This window comes from Podarcis pityusensis (genome assembly GCF_964106645.2).
Source record: "Podarcis pityusensis genome assembly, chromosome: 13".
In the NCBI taxonomy this organism is placed as follows: Eukaryota; Metazoa; Chordata; class Lepidosauria; order Squamata; family Lacertidae; genus Podarcis; species Podarcis pityusensis.
In genome coordinates this window covers 42,973,261-42,990,675 of record NC_138038.1, presented here as the reverse complement: position 1 = coordinate 42,990,675, position 17,415 = coordinate 42,973,261, and the positions used below count along the sequence as shown (strand labels likewise).

Here is a 17,415-nt window from a genome sequence, read left to right as displayed (position 1 = left end):
GGCAAGGGGAACCATGGGGCAGGGTCCAGGATGCTCAGATTACTGCCACCAGACCTCCCCTTTCATGATCTAACCATGATGTATTAGTGATGTAGTTTGGGGGAGGTGACATGGGGATTAGCAGCTAATAAAAGTTGGGGTTTTCTTTTGTTCGGGGCTTCCATCTTGTTTCACCTTGTGGCAGGTGGGAGTCCTGTCGCGACAGTCTTCAATAAAAACCCGGCCTACTGGCTGCTGTTTTGCTCTGGTATTCCTGGCTGGTGTCCTTGTTTTTTGTCCAAGGGAGCCCTCAGATTTCTCCGTTAACAGTCCCTGTACTGCACATTCATGTTCCCCCACTTTGGGCTACTTATGGGGAGCCTCTCACCTTTGTTTATGTAGACCACAAGCAGATTCCGAGGGTCCCTGCTTTTGCCCCTGGAGCAGCACCCAAACAGCTCCCTTTTTACCACAAAAACTTAGCCGAAGCTGCATACACAACATACATTCAAAGCACGTTTTCCTCCCTCCCGCAAGAATGCTGGGGAAAGTAGTTTGTTAAGGGTGCTGGGAAATGTAGCTCCATTGTGGGTGAGCTACAGTTCCCAGGATTCTTTTTAGTGGGGAGAATGGTGTGTGCACAGCCTTAGGCACCTGTTTACTTCTTGGGCTTCGTCTGAGAACACAAAAGCCATGCTGGATCAGACCAAAGACCCATTTGACACAGCATTCTGCTCTCACATCAGATGCCGGTGAGAAGACCAGAAGCAGGACTTGGACACAACAGCATCCTTCCCACTGGTATTCAGATGCATAATTCCTCTGACAGTGGAGCTGGAACACAGCTATTCTTGCTTGCAGCTGTTGATAGCTTTGTCTCCCATGAATCTGTATAATCATCTTTTAAAGCAATCAGAACTGGCAACCATCACTATCTCTTGTGCAGGGTGGATAAAAATAATAATAACCGGATTTTTTATTTAAATCAGATTTTTTAAAAAAATTAAATCGGATTTTTAAAATAAAATGCCTTGGGTGAAAAACTCTTTCTAAAGATAGTTTTCTATTTAAGTTACATTATAGTCCAAAGCATGGGTCGGCAAACTAAGGTCCGCGGGCCGGATAAGGCCCAAATGCCTTCTGGATCCGGCCTGCGGACGGTCCGGGAATCGCCACATGGATCGCCAGCGTGTACGTTCTTTCCCTCTTCCTCCCGCTCCCTCACATGGTGCCGGCGCCTCCTCCCTCCCTCCTCCTGGCTTCTCCCCGCCCTGCCTAGAGGAGGAAGGGGGCTGGGCTTTGTTGGTGCCAGCAGCAGCAGCGCTCGAGCGGCCACCATTTTAAGCAGCCCCTCTCCAGAGCCCTTTCGCGCACCGCTCATTGTCCCTCCACTGCCACTGCCAGCTCCTGCCTCTCACAAGACACAGGTAAGCAGCCACCGGGGCTCATGGTGCTCTTGCATCATTCCCCCCCCCCCAAAAAAAAAATATAGTCCGGCCACCCACAAGGTCTGAGGGACAGTGGACCAGCCCCCTGCTGAAAAAGTTTGCTGACCCCTGGTCCAAAGGCTTTCCATCAGGATGTAAGGATTTGCTTTACGTTTTTCATGTGTGCTAAAACTCGGTCTAAGGTTTTGGTTTTTAAAAAATCCTTTAACCATATCAGTTAACAAATATGGATACATATGCTATAATGTTATTGTTTTAGTTAAATAAATTGTTTAAATTGTTATTAAGAAAATGATTACTTCCAATAAAGTAAAGCAGAAAAGTTGTCCAAATATAAACAGTTAACTTATTAAACCTCACAATAATTTCATAATTATCTGTCAATGTATTTCTAATAGTATAACCAAATCAGTAATTTTTGATATAACTGTAAAAACTACTCTGAAAAATTATTATCCCAAAAATGAAACCATCTGGTTTTAAATATGCAAAAATGAGTCTTTCTGTAAAAAAAATGATTTAAATCAAGTCTTACTGACTAGTGATTTAAATCGTGATTTAAATTGATTTGATTTAATTCAAATCCACCCTGCTCTTGCGGGAACCAATTCTATAGTTTAACTCTGCTGCAACTATAGCTTAACTGAGCTACAGCTAGGTCCCAGACACTATTTTCATTATCAGGGGTTCAGCCCTGGGACATGCAAAGGAAGAATGAGGCTCAGGAGTATGCTTGAGCATGGGCAGAGTGCTTTCGAACAACTGCACAGTAACCTCCATCAGCCCCTACGTTATTTTAACAGTCACACCTTCTGCCCTGGAAGGTCTTAGGTATCTGTTTGTTCACTTAATTCCATTTATGAATTGCTTCCTGTGAGACATCTCATGGCAAATGCGTAAATGGATGCATTTGTATTTTGCAATTTCATGTTGTGAACTGCCCTGAGGTCAGACATTTTAATTTATAGAATCGTAGCATTGGAAGGGACCCTGAGGGTCATCTAGTCCAACCCCCTGAAATGCAGGAATCTTTTTGGCCAACGTGGGGCTCAAACCTATGACTCTTTAACACCATTCTTTCTCATGGCGTGCCCCACAATGAATGTGGCAGAAACACAAAAGTATTTTCTGAGTGCTTATCCACAACCACATTCCATGATTTCAAGATCCATATCTGAGCTCCCCCTGCTTTTTGCTTTGCTTTTCTTTTTTTGCTCCGGAGCTTTCCTCGTGAAAACCCACTCTTTAAAGCTCAATCGGAACAAATGTCTATCCACGGAAAATTCAAATTGATGCTTGCTCTGATTCAGCTTTACAGAGCTGGGTTTCGCGGGAAACAAACAAACAAACAAACAAACAAACAAACAAACAAACACAGACCTCTGCCTGGAAAAAAACAAGGCAAAAGTTAAGTGTGGATAAGCCCAGAGACTTCTGAGAGCTAACAGGCCAATCATTTGCATGCTTGCTTAAAATTAAGTCCCATACTGTTCAGTTGGCATAGCAGATACAGGCAGGCAGAGAAGGAGAGAGATGCTGGCTGCAGGGGGGGGGGGGGATTGCTTCTGATTGCTACTGGATAAGTGCAATGACCACCCACAATGGCAGCAAGAATGCGTGTTAACAGGGTCCCCCTATATGCTAATTTTACACCTGCAGTGGGAAGGAAAAAGCCTTGCTTGAAATGAGGCCTAAAAACACAGAACCAGGCTTACTCGATCTACACTCGCAGGCTCTCACAACATTGGCATCTATCCCACAAAGGCTTTTCTCACAACAAAGCTGATAATCTCTAAAGCAGAAGCTGGGAACCTTTATCAACACAGGGGAGGCAGTCCTTCCCAGGCAACTTCCCAGGGGCCTGCTTCCAGCAGTGGGAGGAACTACAAATGTGAACTTTTCCTTTGTTTCTACACACAGTCACACACCCCTCTCTTCCATCCAGGCAGCCAAGCAGCCTTATCTGAGTTCAAGGACTCGTTCTCTCCTGGCAACAACAGTCAAGGAGGGTTTGAAGCAGAACAAACAGGGAAGGGGGGCCGTGTCCTGAGGGCTGGATAGAGAAGCCCTGGGGAAATGAAGTTCGCCTGAGGTTCCTTCTCTTCTTTAAAGTCTTGCAAGGCTCTTTTTTTGTCTGCACTGGGACAGACAAAACAAGACTACAGTGGTACCTCGGGTTACATACGCTTCAGGTTACAGACTCCGCTAACCCAGAAATAGTACGTCAGATTAAGAACTTTGCTTCAGGATGAGAACAGAAATCACGCGGCGGCAGCAGGAGGACCCATTATCTAAAGTGGTACCTCAGGTTAAGAACAGTTTCAGGTTAAGAACGGACCTCCAGAACGAATTAAGTTGTTAACCCAAGGTACCACTGTACTAGGTAAAAAGGAAAAGGATCCCTGGACAGTTAATTCTAGTCAAAGGCATGGCTGTAGCCACGATTTTGGGAGGAGGGAGCAGGCCTTTTGTTAGAGGGGGCAGGCCTTTTTTTGGGGGGGGGGACAAGAACCTCAGTTTGCTATGTATTTTTATTGATTTTTATTGATTGGGGAGGACAGCTTCCCCTCCCTACCCCCTTGGCTACACCCATGGTCATAGGTGACTATGGGGTGCGGTGCTCATCTTGCTTTCAGGCCGAGAGAGACACTGTTTGTCCACAGACAGCCTTCCGCGCCAGCATGACTAAACCACTTCTGGCGCAACAGGACACTCTGACAAGTGCCCGATTACACGGAAATGCCGTTTACCTTCCCGCCGCAGCGGTACCTATTTATCTACTTGCACTGGCGTGCTTTCGAACTGCTAGGTTGGCAGAACCTGGGACAGAGCGACGGGAGCTCATCCCGCCGCGCAGATTCGAACCAAGTGGCTCAGTGGTTTAGACCACAGCGCCACCCGCATCCCTACAAGGCTACTATTCTGGGATTTGTCACCAGGGAACGAAACATAAGGAGAGCCTGCTGGATCAGGCCAGTGGCCCATCTGGTCCAGCATCCTGTTCTCACAGAGGCCAAACAGAGGTCCGTGCGTAACCCACAAGCAGGACCCCAGGGCAAGAGCACTCTTCACCACTGTGGCTTCCAGCAACTGGTATTCAGAAGAATCGTCGCCTCCGACTGTGGAGGCAAAGCTCATAAGCCATTGATAACCTTTTCCTCCCTGAATTCGCCCCCCCCCCAAGTGCTTTGCACATGCACAGAAGCTCCCTCGCTTCCTCTTACTCCAGGGCCACTGGAAACAGGCCCCAAAGCTAAGGTTTGGGAAAAGCCTTGAATCAAATTCGGGCAGCGGTAAACACAGCCAATCTTATGAGGAGCGAAAATCCCACCCCCACCCCCCTTTTTGCCATCACCCCAGATTTCTGGGTCTTCTACTTTCCGCCCCAGCATTCTTACCAGTGACAGCTGAGGTCTCTTCGGGATCCCCTCTCTTCTGCGCACTGACAATGCAGCAAACCGAACCAGATGTGGGGCTGACAGTTGACGCTGTTCCTTTTCTGTGGGAAATTCCCCTTCATAACTCACTGCCCACCCACCCGACCTTGCTCCAGGCAAGTCCGAAACTCTAGTGCCACCTAGTGACCAATTTCACGTAAGAGGGGTTTTGAATTTGTTTTCCCTTCACGTGCCAACACAGCTGCCTTAACTTTTCGTACGGTGCAATTTTGCATGCTGCTGGGGAAGTGGATAGAGCAATGCTTTCCAGCCTCTCATGAAACTAGAACTCGAGAATATTCAGCAAAGCAAGATGTTAGAAATTCAAGGCAAGACAAAATGAAGTACCTCTCCACACAGTGGTTAGTTCTACTATAGAATTTGCTTGGCAAGGAATAGCATTGGGCACCAACCTGGGTGATTAGAAGAGGGCTAGACAAGTTAACGGAAGGCAAGGCTGGGTGATATATCAATACAGTTGTACCTTGAAAGTCAAACGGAATGCATTCCAAAAGTCCATTTGACTTTCAAAATGTTCAGAAACCAAAGCATGGCTTCTGATTGGCTGCTGGAAGCTCCGGCAGCCAATCGGAAGCTGTGGAAGCCGCACCAGACATTTGGCTTCTGAAAATCATTTGAAAACCAGAACACTTGGAAGGGACACGGGCGGCGCTGTGGGTTAAACCAGAAGGTCAGCGGTTCGAATCCCCGCGACGGGGTGAACTCCCGTTGCTTGGTCCCTGCTCCTGCCAACCTAGTAGTTCAAAGCATGTCAAAGTGCAAGTACCGTATTTTTCACTCTATAGGACACACTTTTCCCCCTCCAAAAATTAAGGGACCAAGGATGTGTGCATCCTATGGAGCTAATGCAGGCTCCTTGGCTTCAGCAATAGCAACGCGAAGCCTCCAAAGCGCAGAGGGAGTGCTCCCTCCATGCTCTGGAGGCTACGCGTTGCTTTCGCTGAAGCCTGGAGAGCGAGAGGGGTTTGTGCGCGCCGACCCCTCTCGCTCTCCAGGCTTCAGGGATAGCCACCTGAAGCCTTTGGAGTGCAGCAGGAACTCGCGCTGCGCTCCAAAGGCTTCAGGTTCCTTTTGCTGAAGCCGGGAGAGAAAGACTCTCCTGGCTTCAGCAGAGAGGGAGAGCTGCGCAGCATCCCTTCAGCGAAGCGGGAGGAGAAATGGAAGGGTCTCCATTTCTCTTGCCGCTTCGCTGAAGGGGCACTGAGCAGAGAGGGGGAGAATTTTTTTCTTCTTGTTCTCCCCCTCTAAAACAAGGTGCGTCCTATGGTCGGGTGCATCCTATAGAGCAAAAAATACGGTAGATAAATAGGTACCGCTCCAGCGGGAAGGTAAACGGCGTTTCCGTGTGCTGCTCTGGTTCACCAGAAGTGGCTTAGTCATGCTGGCCACATGACCCAGAAGCTGTATGCCTGCTCCCTCGGCCCGTAAAGCAAGATGAGCACCGCAACCCCAGAGTCGTTCACGACTGGACCTAACGGTCAGGGGTCCCTTTACCTTTTTTTAAAAAAAGAAAGAAAGAAAAGAAAAGAAAAGAAAAGAAAAGAAAAGAAAAGAAAAGAAAAGAAAAGAAAAGAAAAGAAAAGAAAAGAAAACCAGAACACTCACTTCTGGTTTCTGATTTTTTGGGAGCCAAAACGTATGAGTTCCAAGGCATTCAGCAACCAAGGTACGGCTGTATTCCTCCCCAAACCAGTTTGAAATCCATATTGTCGTATTGGTTTCATAGTTTTTCCGCCTGGCAATGTATAGTGAATCACGATGTCTGTGAGGGTGCGTGCGCTATGCAAAAATCACAGTGTGGGAAAAACTTCGAAGCCAGCCAGTGCCTCTCTATAGCACCATCCTTATTTCAGACACTGTGATATATCAGTATATCGTGATGCTTAGCTGGTGATATATCACCATGTTGAAAGCCAGATATCACCCAGCCCTAATGGGCACTGTTGGAGACAGGGTGCCTCTGAACGAACATTGCACAGAATCGCAAGAGCTGGTGTGCTCAGGTCCTGCTTTGAACTGCCCACAGGAATCTGGTCTGCCACTGTGAGGATGCTGGACTAGATGGGCGATTGGCCTAATTCAGCAGGCCTCTCTTCTTCGGTTCTTATAATAGCCAGGCAATAGAGGAAAGACAGTCAGGGCCTGGAAGGAGAGGCATAATTTGAGGTTGGGGTTTGTTCTAGAGATCCTGCTCATTTTGGGCATTGCAGAGAGCTTAGACTAAGCATTTGTTCAGATCTGTTTACAGGGAGGTTAGGTTCAGGAACGCGGGTGGCGCTGTGGTCTAAACCACTGAGCCTCTTGGGCTTGCCGATCGGAAGGTCAGCGGTTTGAATCCCCGTGACGGGGTGAGCTCCTGTTGCTCAGTCCCTGCTCCTGCCAACCTAGCAGTTCGAAAGCACGTCAAAGTGCAACAAGATAAATAGGAAGGTAAACGGCGTTTCCATGCACTGCTCTGGTTTCGCCAGAAGCGGCTTAGTCATGCTGGCCACATGACACGGAAAAACTGTCTGCGAACAAACAACGGCTCCCTTGGCCAGTAAAGCAAGATGAGCACCACAACCCCAGAGTCGTTCGCGACTGGACTTAACTGTCAGAGGTTCGTTACCTTTACCTTTTAGGTTCAGGAACCTATTATTCCACATTTCCTAGTGCATTTCCCCCTTACGTTCCTCACTCCCCAAAGTCCAGATTTTGTGTGGGAGGTTGTTGCTCAAGAGTCCCAAATCAACTTCTGTTCAGTGTTTTGCCACTTGCCCCTTGTCTAGAGAGCATGGGTTCGGGCAGTTTCCCACTTTCTAAGCTGGGGTCTGGACGGTTTGGCCTTTCCTCACAGCTTTCCCTGGGAAAACCCACTTTTTTCAGTGATAAATTGGTGCAAAACATCCATCCAGAGAAAATCTACTTGGCATTTGCTCTGGTTCAGTAGTAAAGACTGGATTTCCCTGGAGGAAAGTGGAGGGATAAGGAGAAATCTGGATGGCCCTGGAAAATAGTGTCAGTTTGTAGTTGCTCAGGCCCAGTGATCTGTCCATGGTTCTGAAATTATCCTGTCCAACTAGACTTCTCCATGCCCTGGACCTATGCTATATCTCCTCTGTCTGTCTGTCTGTCTGTCTGTCTGTTTCTTTCTCTCTTATGTCCTCTAGGATACTGAACTATCTGCCTCTTGATCATGGACCCCAGACTGCTGGCTGTTCCTACATCCTGAGTCATGTTGTAACTTTCAACCTTCAGGGAGCCGAGGTGCATATGCACATGAAGCTGAGCATGGTTACATCCAGGTCTTAAAAGACTGAAATACAAACTGACCTCTCTGCCCTTTGCAGCAGGAAGCAATAAACCAGGAAGCCTTCTGTAAACTATGGTTTACCATTTTCTCCTTAACTAGGAGATCATGGTTTAACAGTTTCAGAATTAAGCCAACTTCGACCCACGTCGAATACTAAGACTTAACAAGCAAAAGCTATTGAAAGCAAAAATCAGGAGGCCAAGCTTCGTTTAATATTCTGTATTAGTTTCCTCGCCTATTTCAATCACATGAGGATGAAAATAGCCACACACAAAACACAAGCGTGCCCTTAATCTTATCATTTCACTGATTAAAATTGACCCACATGGGTTAATCAACTAAAGCTTTCGTTGAATGAAACTGATTTAGGTAGAGAGGGGGAATGTGGACCCCGCAGATGATGCTGAACTACAACTCCCATCGTTGCTGACCATTGGCCATGTCACCAGGGGCTGATGGGAGCTGGAGTCCAACAGTTGGAGGGCAGCTCATTGGCTACCCCTGGATTAAAGCTTTGCTCAGGGTCCCAGCAACAAATTTTGGAGTCTACGCATGGTTTAGCAGTTTGTTCAAGAAAACAATGCTATTTAATTTTTCATTTCACTGGGTACAGAGACATGAGATGTCAGCACAGCAAACGGAGATCATCTAAAGTACAGCCATCAGTGCAGCACGTTACGGAGAGGGTAGAGGGATCTTTCTCTCTTCTATCCACGGAATGAAGCCCTCTTTTCCCTACGGCTCTCTTGGCTTGGTCAAAAATCACATCTTCGTTCTGGAGGGGGTTTCCTCGATCCGCTTCATTAAAACATAAGGAAAAGCACAAGATCATTTCGTAAGAACTTCAAACAGAGTGTTGAGCCAGCGGACTCTTTTTAAGGCAAGGGCGAACAGTTCTGGTCACCTCAACTCAAAAAGGGTATTCTAGCACTGGAAAGGGTTTAGAAAAGGGTGAGCAAAAAGACTGAGAGGATGACACAGTTCCCTAATGAGGAAAGGTTACGACATTTGCAGCTTTTCAATTTAGAGAAAAGGCAAGTAAGAGGAGACATGATAGGTAAAGGTAAAGGACCCCTGACCGTTAGGTCCAGTCGTAACCGACTCTGGGGTTGTGGCGCTCATCTCGCTTTATTGGCCGAGGGAGCCGGCGTATAGCTTCCGGGTCATGTCGCCAGCATGACTAAGCCACTTCTGGCAAAGCAGAGCAGCACACGGATTGCCATTTAGCTTCCCGCCGGAGCTGTACCCATTTATCTACTTGCACTTTGATGTGCTTTCTAACTGCTAGGTTGGCAGGAGCAGGGACCGAGCAACGGGAGCTCACCCCGTCACGGGGATTCGAACCACAGACCTTCTGATCGGCAAGTCCTAGGCTCTGTGGTTTAACCCACAGCGCCACCCGCGTCCCATAGGAGACATGATAGAGGTGCATAAAATTCTGCATGTTGTAGAAAAAGAGGATAGATTGTTTTCTCCCTTTCTCATAACACTGGAACTTGAGCTCCTTGGAGAATACAGAAATGTAATGAAATAAATGAAATAGAAATCACATTTTCCTAGCTAAATTATTAAACATTAATAATAATAAGTTTATTACTTGTACCTTGCCCATCTGACTAGGTTGCCCCAGCCACTCTGGGTGGCTTCCAACGTATATAAAAACATAATAAAACACACAGGGCTGCTGCCTTCAGATGTCTTCTAAAGATTCTATAGTTACTCATCTCCTTGACATCTGATGGGATGGCGTTCCACAGGGTGGGTGCCACTACCAGAAAGGCCCTCTGCCTGATTCCCTGTTCAACCTGCTCTTTAAGAGAGGAAGCACGGTTTTGGGGTTACCTGAGAGATCTCTAGAGTAGATGGCCAGAAGACGCTTCTGGATATGGACTCCACCACAAGCATTGATGCCAGCTCTCACGAATTCTCTCCCACACAGTATCACAGGCGAGTCTTTCGCTATGGAAGAGACAACCATCGCAAGGCATAGGGAGAGCAACCCAACTGCAATAACCTTCTTCATAGTTCAGATAGATAGCGGTGCTCAAATCAGAGTGTGGCAAGAAAGTGAGCAACTAACCCACAATATGGAGTTGCACTTTCTCCCCAGCTATTATATATACAGGACATCCACTCACTCCATTAGATATGCACCATGGTCACCACACTTCGAAGGTCACCATGTATTACATCAGCTTTTCCTTGTAATATCTTAAATGCTGGGAGATTTTCCCCCATGCTGGTTTTTCCACAATCATTAAAGTGTATTTGTTCAGCCCTTACGATGATGGAATCGCAACAGATTTGTGAATTTACAGGGTGCAATCCTAGGCGGTGGCGTTAATGTATATTTGCTGCCGATAAATGGGTTTTTAATTGTGTGTGGTGTGTGTCTCACATCACAAATGGCAACTCCTCCATTGTGCGTGAAGTGAGCGTGTTGGTGTTGTTGGAAGAAGCCACCCACCTCGGCCCAGTATACCTGAAGGAGCATCTCCACCCCCATCGTTCTGCCCAGACGCTGAGGTCCAGCGCCAAGGGCCTTCTGGCGGTTCCCTCATTGCGAGAAGCAAAGCTACAGGGAACCAGGCAGAGGGCCTTCTCCGTAGTGGCGCCCACCCTGTGGAACGCCCTCCCATCAGATGTCAAAGAGATAAACAACTATGGAACCTGACATTCAGAAGACATTTGAAGACCAACTAAGTTTGCTCTTGGTATAAGCTTTCGTGTGCATATCTGAAGAAGTATAAGCTTCCGTTGGTATCTGAAGAAGTGTGCATGCACACGAAAGCTTATACCAAGAACAAACTTAGATGGTCTCTAAGGTGCTACTGGATATTTTTATTATTTTTTTATATATATTTCAAGTTGGTGGATTATGCCAAAATGGCTACAATGACCAGAACAATCAGAAATCAGGCAGACCAAAATTTTAGTAAGGAATGGGGAAAATTTATAACTTATCCTAAAGACCATTGTAAACAGTTAAAATTGTTAGTAGGGTTGGAATATCACTTGTAGTTTAATGGGGAATGGAGAGGTAAAAGATTTGGATTATTATAAAAGATGCAGAAGGAAATGATTAACAATAGGACCCACAAAGGGGAGGGGGGAAGTCCAGGAGATTCCTTGGAATCTTGTTTTTATGTTGTATGTTGGATATGTGACCGCAAAATTTTAATCTGATAAACCAAATAAATATCTATTAATTTTTTTAAAAAGGAAATGAAGCAGCGTGTCTGGCCCAAAACATCTGCAGGCACAAACAGTACTCACCCTGCTACCATCATGAGCACAAATCATCAAGAATGCACAATAAAAATAATGTCTGGATGGGCCCTTAATCGTGCTACTATTAACACGGGGAGGCTTGTCCACACGCCATACTTTCCTCCCTGCTGTTGATAGATCCAAAATCAAAAAGTGACAAGAGAATAGTTTGCTGCCTCATCTATGATCTTGCGGCTAATACTCTCCAATTTATGGCGTTTGACCAGAGTAAATTTAAGGAACCGCAGAAAGACAGGGAGGGAAGTCAAGGTATTATATGTAAGGATTGCTTTATTCCGTTTGAAATGTTTATTTGTTATAAATGAAAATTATAAATAAAAATCTTTTTTAAAAAAAAGACAAGCTAATGGGAGCAATGTAGGAAATATGGAATGGCAGCCTAGGGGTGGGTAATCTGTGGCCCTCCAGATATTGTTTGGACTCCTGTTCCTGTCAACCCCAGCCAGCATAGCCAGTGATCAGGGGTGATGGGATTTGTAGTCCAGTAATACCTGGAGGGTCAAAAGTTAACCACTTGTGGGACAGGCATTACACAGAAGGATGTTTCCTCTGCCTCTTCTTCCCCAACTTCAGTGGGTCTAGAATTGAGGCTGCTTTCAGTCTCTTCTTCCTGTGAGCCAAGTAGGCAGTTCAGCCATTTGCTGACATGAAAAAGAGCCAGTTTTATTATTTGCTTATAGCAAAGGATGCCTCTGTTTATGACAAAGACATATCACCGCTGGTTTTTTCGTTCCCTGAAACTTCCCCATCCAAGACGGGCCATTCTCATGGCGTTCAACGTGTTTATCATGAGCGAGTGGATGCAAAGGGGGAAGCGTCAGTGTTACGAGTAATGAAAAGGGCTTGTGGAGGGAGTAATGCAGAAGGCTTTTCATAAAACCACAATAGAAGATGCAAAAGCCGTTTCATGAGCCCAGCGGCGTAGCGTGGGTTGTCAGCACCCGGGGCAAGGCAAGTAATTTGCGCCCCCTAACCCCTAACCTGCCGCCGCTGCCAGCTTCTTCTTGCTGCTGCCTGGTCTGGTCTGGTGTGGTTCTCTCCCGCGCTCAGCGCTGCGCTGGGCGGCCACTGCACTGTCCCTCCCCCAGATAGTCCCTCACTCTCTCTCCGCACCGCACGCCTGGCACCCACCCCCTCCACAGTGGGCGGCGACCCAGCGGCTCGGATCGGATTCGCACAGCCAGCACTGCAGTGAGAGAGAGTGAGTGAGCCAGGTAGGGGCAGAGAGCTGCGAGTGCGAGCACGCCCCCCCCAGATGTTGCGCCTGCTGTGGCTGGCCCCCCCCGCACCCCCCACGCTACGCCACGGCATGAGCCTGGTGGACATCTTAGTCATAACAGATTTGTGAACGGAGGAAAGGAAATGTGTGCTATAATGGGCCCGTAATTTTGTTAGTTGTTTCCACAGGTGGTGCAGAAGGGAGGTTTTCTGGTGAAGAGGTGTTATGTGTTGTACAATGCCTCCATAAGAAACTTCCTTATACTGTGTCTGGCCAATCTAGGCCAGTATTGCTTGCCCAGGGAGACAGCGGCTGTTGAAGGTTCCAGCCAAAAGCTTCTCCCAGCCATGTCTGGAGTTGCTGGGACTTGAACCTGGGACTTCCTGCATGTAGTGAGAATATTTTATTGCAAGGACAAGCAAGAAATATTGGGTGGGTGCCATTGGAAAGTTTTTGAGCAATGCCCGGCATTAAAGATGAAAATGTGATTCAGTTCTAAAGTGTGGGACTATATTCTTCACTCCCTGTGTTGTTGTTTTGATTAAAGATTTTAGGGTTACCAAAGCACATACATGATACATCGTCTCTCTTTTCAGATCATGAAATCCTTCCTACAGATCAATTATATTTGATGTGAGACATTAATGTTGTAGGGATTGTAGGGAGTATATATAAACACACACAAAAACATTTTTATTTTTAATTCTCTATATGGAGCTGCCTCAGATACCTTCGAAAGGTTGCATAGTTGCTGATCTCCTTAGCTCAGGGGTCTCATAACTCCATACCCTCCAACATTTCACCCATGATATCCTAAGGAAAAGTGGGACATTCTGGGATCAAATCAGAAACTGGGATGACTTCTATAAATCTGGGACTGTTCCTGCAAAATAAGGACATTTGGAGGGCCCGTGTAGCCTCTCTAGTACTGTTGGGGAGACGGGTGGAATGGATCACATGAAGAAAATACTGATTTCATTTAAATAAATAAAAAAGCTCCAATACCAATTAATACTAGCATGAACGATCAGAATGGAAAGCCTTCTGAGATAATTTGTAAGAGGTGTGGTATAATCAAGTTTGGTTTTCAGTTATTATGGGAAAAAATAACACAAGATTAAGTTGGGGACAAGTTAAGGAATATATATATACACACACACACACACACACACACATATATACACAAAATAATAATAATCTGACATTAAAAATAAATAAAAAATATGTAAATAATACTCACATTGGGTTGCATCCAATGCTGTACCTACTCAGAGCAGACCCATGAAGTTAATGGGCATGACTGACTTAGGTACATTAACTTTAATGGGTTCATTCTGAGTACAACTTAGTTGGATGTAGCTCATGGTTCCCGCAGGATAGGCTAATACTTGGTATGTTTAATAGTCCTTAAACCAGTGCCATTTTTCTAGGAAGAGTTGAGAATGGCAATGGTGCCCACCTGAGAGGTGTCGGAACTGAGTTCCGGCGAGTTCCGGCTGGAAAAAAAAGCTGTCCCTTAAACTGTACAACTACAATGGCAGACCTACAATTTCAGACCTTTAAATTTCTGCCTTTTCACCGCCTGTTGATTGTGCTGTACAGCCTTTCTTTTCATATCAGATTCTTTTTTTAAAAAAAATCCCAAAAAGCAATTACACACGACTGAACTATGTGCCCATACAGACTTGTTGATATTGATATATCAAGTGGAGGCCACTTAAAATATGTAATAAAGACCTGCCCAAGGTTAAATGGCAGGACGTCCCAAAAGATGGGCTTCCACGCAAGATCGACTTCCCAAGGAGCAACATGACGTGGCACTTGCAAAAGGACATGTTCAGCTGACCAAAAAGCTTCAATGTGCACATAAGGAACACAGTGATCCCTTAAGGAAACTGGGGCCAAGCTGCTAAAAGATTTGTGTACTAATGATAAAGACTTGGAATTTGGCCCAGGGTGTGTGTGTGTGTGTGTGTGCGCGCGCGCACACACACACACACACCAAACCCAAGGCCTATCCGACTTGGGCCCAACATTGGGCCCAACCTCTATCAACACAGGGGACACAGTCCTTCCCAGGCAACTTCCCAGGGGCCTGGTGCCAGCAGTGGGTGTCGTCAGAGGGGGAGGAACTACAAACGTGAACTTTTCCTTTGTTTCTGCTCACAGTCACACACCCCTCTCTTCCATCCAGGCAACCAAGCAGCCTTATCTGAGTTCACAGACTCATTCTCTCCTGGCAACAACAGTCAAGGAGGGTTTGAAGAAGAACCAACGGGGAAGGGGGGCCGTGTCCTGGGGAGAGACCTGAGGGCTGGATAGAGAAGCCCCAGGGAAATGGAGTTCACCTGAGGTTCCTTCTCTTCTTTAAAGTCCTGCAAGGCTCTTCTTTTGTCTGCACTGCGACAGACAAAACAAGACTACAGTGGTACCTCGGGTTACAGATGCTTCAGGTTACAGACGCTTCAGGTTACAGACTCCGCTAACCCAGAAATAGTACGTCAGATTAAGAACTTTGCTTCAGGATGAGAACAGAAATCACGCGGCGGCAGCAGGAGGACCCATTATCTAAAGTGGTACCTCAGGTTAAGAACAGTTTCAGGTTAAGAACGGACCTCCAGAACAAATTAAGTTCTTAACCCAAGGTACCACTGTACTAGGTAAAAAGGAAAAGGACCCCTGGACAGTTAATTCTAGTCAAAGGCATGGCTGTAGCCAGGATTTTGGGAGGAGGGGGCAGGCCTTTTGTTAGAGGGGGCAGGCCTTTTTTTGGGGGGGGGGACAAGAACCTCAGTTTGCTATGTATTTTTATTGATTTTTATTGATTGGGGAGGACAGCTTCCCCTCCCTACCCCCTTGGCTACACCCATGGTCAAAGGTGACTATGAGATGCGGTGCTCATCTTGCTTTCAGGCCGAGAGAGCCACTGTTTGTCCACAGACAGCCTTCCGCGCCAGCATGACTAAACCACTTCTGGCGCAACAGGACACTGTGACAAGTGCCCGATTACACGGAAATGCTGTTTACCTTCCCGCCGCAGCGGTACCTATTTATCTACTTGCACTGGCGTGCTTTCGAACTGCTAGGTTGGCAGAACCTGGGACAGAGCGACGGGAGCTCACCCCGTCGCGCAGATTCGAACCACTGATGTTCCGATTGGCAAGCCCAAGTGGCTCAGTGGTTTAGACCACAGCGCCACCCGCATCCCTACAAGGCTACTATTCTGGGATTTGTCACCAGGGAACGAAACATAAGGAGAGCCTGCTGGATCAGGCCAGTGGCCCATCTGGTCCAGCATCCTGTTCTCACAGAGGCCAAACAGAGGTCCGTGCGTAACCCACAAGCAGGACCCCAGGGCAAGAGCACACTTCACCACTGTGGCTTCCAGCAACTGGTATTCAGAAGAATCATCGCCTCTGACTGTGGAGGCAAAGCTCATAAGCCATTGATAACCTTTTCCTCCCTGAATTCGCCCCCCCCAAGTGCTTTGCACATGCACAGAAGCTCCCTCGCTTCCTCTTACTCCAGGGCCACTGGAAACAGGCCCCAAAGCTAAGGTTTGGGAAAAGCCTTGAATCAAATTTGGGCAGCCGTAAACACAGCCAATCTTCTGAGGAGCGAAAATCCCACCCCCACCCCCCTTTTTGCCATCACCCCAGATTTCTGGGTCTTCTACTTTCTGTCCCAGCGTTCTTACCAGCGACAGCTGAGGTCTCTTTGGGATCCCCTCTCTTCTGCGCACTGACAATGTGGCAAACCAAACCAGATGTGGGGCTGACAGTTGACGCTGTACCTTTTCTGTGGGAAATTCCCCTTCATAACTCACTGCCCACCCACCCGACCTTGCTCCAGGCAAGTCCGAAACTCTAGTGCCACCTAGTGACCAATTTCACGTAAGAGGGGTTTTGAATTTGTTTTCCCTTCACGTGCCAACACAGCTGCCCTAACTTTTCGTACGGTGCAATTTTGCATGGTGCAGGGCAAATGGATAGAGAAATGCTTTCCAGCCTCTCATGAAACTAGAACTCAAGAATATTCAGCGAAGCAAGATGTTAGAAATTCAAGGCAAGACAAAATGAAGTACCTCTCCACACAGTGGTTAGTTCTACTACAGAATTTGCTTGGCAAGGAATAGCATCGGGCATCAACCTGGGTGATTAGAAGAGGGCTAGACAAATTAATGGAAGGCAAGGCTGGGTGATATATCAATACAGTAATACCTTGAAAGTCAAATGGAATCTATTCCGAAAGTCCATTTGACTTTCAAAATGTTCAGAAACCAAAGCATGGCTTCTGATTGGCTGCAGGAAGCTCCTGCAGCCAATCGGAAGCTGTGGAAGCCACGCTGGACATTTGGCTTCCGAAAATTGTTTGAAAACCAGAACACTCACTTCTGGTTTCTGATTGTTTGGGAGTCGAAACGTATGAGTTCCAAGGCGTTCAGCAACCAAGGTACGGCTGTATTTCGCCCCAAACCAGTTTGAAATCCATATTGTCGTATTGGTTTCATAGTTTTTCCGCCTGGCAATGTATAGTGAATCACGATGTCTGTGAGGGTGCGTGCGCTATGCAAAAATCACAGTGTGGGAAAAACTTCGAAGCCAGCCAGTGCCTCTCTATAGCACCATCCTTATTTCAGACACTGTGATATATCAGTATATCGTGATGCTTAGCTGGTGATATATCACCATGTTGAAAGCCAGATATCACCCAGCCCTAATGGGCACT

The 17,415-nt window shown here is 46.8% G+C and overlaps 1 protein-coding gene across 1 annotated transcript in view; it reads right to left on the bottom strand.

The window, feature by feature from the left end:
* KHNYN (KH and NYN domain containing) overlaps positions 1-16,478 on the bottom strand; it is a 35,223-nt gene extending 18,745 nt beyond the window's left edge. Inside the window, exon 1 of the mRNA XM_080978156.1 lies at positions 16,385-16,478. The gene's annotated coding sequence lies outside the window, so the exon portion shown is untranslated. The remainder of the gene's footprint in view (positions 1-16,384) is intronic.
* Between the last annotated feature and the right edge of the window lie 937 nt (positions 16,479-17,415).